The sequence below is a fragment of the Lathyrus oleraceus genome, chromosome 2, assembly GCF_024323335.1.
Source record: "Lathyrus oleraceus cultivar Zhongwan6 chromosome 2, CAAS_Psat_ZW6_1.0, whole genome shotgun sequence".
NCBI lineage: Eukaryota > Viridiplantae > Streptophyta > Magnoliopsida > Fabales > Fabaceae > Lathyrus > Lathyrus oleraceus.
The window spans coordinates 76,649,485-76,652,968 of NC_066580.1; the positions used below are offsets into that span (position 1 = coordinate 76,649,485).

Here is a 3,484-nt window from a genome sequence, read left to right on the forward strand (position 1 = left end):
CAGTATTAATGTAATTTAAAATTATCAAACAGCAGTATTAATGTAATTTAAAGTTATCAAACAGCAGTATTATCAAATATGAGTTAATCTAAAATTTTTACATAACAACAGTAAAAATTTAATTCAGCTTTTATATGTGTTCATTGATGGCCATGCTGCTGCCCATGAGTTAATCTAAAATTATCAAACAGCAGTATTAACTGACATTTGCAGCAAAAGAAATACTACCTTAGGAATGTTCCGAGTTCTTAACTCCTGCAAAAGCTGAACAAAAGGTTCATTTCAAGTTTGTACTTTCAATTAACAGAAAGGCTTCTTGAAAAAGGCCAATTTAATATGCAGAAACAAAATAATGATCATTCAAGATTTCAAAACTCACAGAGAGGTGGACACCTTTGGAATTGCAAAAATCCTGCAGCTTGTCCTGCCTCCAAGAAGGATGACACTCGACTTGATTGACAGCAGGTGGAATGCGAGCAATCTCCAGCAAATCCCCCAACTTCTTGGTGGAGAAATTGCTTACACCTATAGCCCGTGCCTTGCCAGAGTCATAGAGTGATTCCATCGCCCTCCATGTGCTGGCAATATTAGGTTGCACAAGATTTTCAGGCTTGAAACCTACTGATCCTTTCTTCATCGGAGCAGGCCAGTGGATCTGAAAAGGAAGAGTCAACAGTTACCATTTATTCAATCAAGCATGTTCCAAATAAACTATTAAACCACCAGACTTTGAAATTAGATTAAATAAATCCTACATGCATCTAAAAGAAAACATAAAAAATAAAAAGATGAATGAATAAGATAAAAGCCCCTAAGTAATGCAGCATACAAGATAACCAAGCAAGAAATTGGAGAATATGCAAAGAATGAGTGATATGTTATAACATACAAGATACAAATCAATATAATCAAGCTGTAAGTCTGTTAAAGTCCTATCCAATGCTGGCGGTACATCTTCCGGAGCATGATCGGTATTCCTATAGTACAGACCTTCATATTAAATCCTTAGTTTCTGAACAGCAAAGAAGAGACTAACAAATTCATAAAACTATTTTTCTACCAGCATCATTAATTAACTCATTTAGCTAAAACCACGGTTTTAAAAATCCGTCTGATACTGCAAAAACGGACCCAACAAAACGGTATCGGAAGATGCCGATACCAATACCATTATTCACAGCACAGAGTTTCGAGGTAATCCACAAATCTTCACGTTTCACAACACCATCATCAAACAGTTTCTTCAATACAGAGCCAATATGCAAAAGAAGAAGTCAACTAATCATTTACCTCACACATAAAATCGCATCACCGTTGAGAAAACAAACAATGAATTACCTCCTTCTCGTTGCCATAAACTTGAGCACAATCAATGTGACGATAATAAACCGTTTCATCACTTCAGTAAGTTAGATCAATGGTACTTACTGGCCAAAAACTCATATATATAGGTCATGCATGACTCCAAAAAATCAAAAATCATAGTTGACCTGAAAAATTGGACAACATAAACATTAGTTAAAAGAAGGCCTTAATTAATAAACAAATATCAACAAATGAAATATTTCAATTTGAAGTAAAACAGGTGGAGAATCACCATCAACAAAAAATCATGCATGACTCCAAAAAATCAAAAAACATAGTTGACCTGGAAAATTGGACAACATAAACATTAGTTAACAAAAATAATAATAAAGTAATAAGTAAATAATGATATACATACATCCATTTCAAGCACAACCCGAAGGTTGTGGCTGAGACTGTGATGATGAGACACCTGATACTCCTTTTGCTGCTAAAGACATTTGTTGAAACTCTAAAATAATTAAATAAACAATTTTTAATAAGGCATAATTATACAACATTACATCATATTTATTAGAAATTCAGTAATAAATTCACCTGTTACAATATCTTCTGAAAGCTCAAAATCTTCCATGAGATTCATATCTTTGAAATAGGTAAAAGAAGGCCTTAACCAATTCTGGGTGCAAATTAAAGCCTCGGCCATTTCAGCAGTTAGAGAACTCCTATAGGTTTCTATGACTCTCCCTCCTGTGCTAAAAGCACTTTCAGAAGCAAAAGTAGACACTGGTGTGGCTGAAATATCTTTAGCCATTGTAGATAAAATAGGATATTCGATTGAATTACGTTTCCACCACTATATGTAGAATATAAGAAGGCATAGGACAAAGCAACAGTGTCTACTGTGTAGAATATAAGAAGGCATAGGACAAAGCACTTCTACAAGCTTTCTTGTCAAATCTAGAGCTAACTTGAACCAGTTTACCATCTACACTTGGGTATGTTAGAATAGTTTGTGTGGAGTCAGTTGACACGACAAGGGGCTTCTTAGAACATTTTAAAATATGGTGGTTCAAATTAGTGGTGCCGTGAGTCCTAGGGTCACACAAGTATTTTTTATGGCAGTGTTTGCAGGCTGCAGTGGGTGCATCAACTAGGTCATCGGGTAATCTAATAAAATGTTCCCAGCAAGCAGATGTTTGCCTAGAACCACTTGCACTAGATTTCCTCTTCTTTATAGGTTGCATAGCTGAACCTACTTCATTAATTGGTAGATTTTGATTAGGCTCACCAGTCACTGAAATAACGAAGGAGCTAATCAAGAACTACCAATCAACAAATAACGGTTCCAATTCATAAAATAGAGACAACAATAGAAGTGCTGGCAAATAGCAGTGATAGCACAGTGCTGGCAAATAGTAGTTATAGCAATGTTATAGCAATAGCAGTATCCAATCACAATTCGTTGCTAAAAAAGAAACTAGTCTAACTTTTTTTGTAAGCATATATTTCAGTATCCACTGCATATTCTTCATATTTCAGTATCTCAATGTTATAGCAATATACATAGCAGTTATGAGTCTTGTCCAATTCATATAACTTATAGCAATGTTATAGCAATAGCAGTTATAGCAGTATACATAGCAGTTATGCATAACAGTAAATAGTAGAAAATAGCAGTTATGCATAGCAGTTATACATAGCAGTAAATAGCAGTTATGCATAAAAGAACAGTATACATAGCAGTATACATAACAGAACAATATCCACATGAACCCACATTTCTAATCATGCATAACAGTAACATAACAGAACAATATACATAGCAGTTATCTCATGTTTTAAATTTCAAATCTAATCATGCATATCCTCATTTCTATTTAAACATTATCATTTTGAATTTATGTTTCAGCATTATTTTTTTTCATCTTTTCATTAATGTAGTTGCTTCAGCTAATGGAAAAAAGATAATCTGTTTTTTTTGTTTGTACTTCACAAAATTATAGATTGGCGAGTTCCAAATTTGAAGCAAATGGGTAAAATATTGTAATTACATTATTGTCTTTAGAAGTGTTGATCTTCATAATAGCTCGATGCTTTATATGATAAAAAAATCATTTCAATTCTAGTCTTAATGTTTCGGAATGTTGTTGGACAGTGATATCTTCCCATAGGTTAT

The 3,484-nt window shown here is 33.8% G+C and overlaps 1 long non-coding RNA gene across 1 annotated transcript; it reads right to left on the reverse strand.

Moving 5' to 3' along the window:
- Positions 1–973: 973 nt before the first annotated feature.
- On the reverse strand, positions 974–2,892 carry LOC127121133 (uncharacterized). Its single transcript, XR_007803325.1, has 4 exons — positions 1,903–2,892; positions 1,724–1,816; positions 1,598–1,648; positions 974–1,490 (listed from the first exon to the last, which is right to left on the reverse strand). It is a non-coding gene; the product is annotated as an uncharacterized LOC127121133 (long non-coding RNA).
- Between the last annotated feature and the right edge of the window lie 592 nt (positions 2,893–3,484).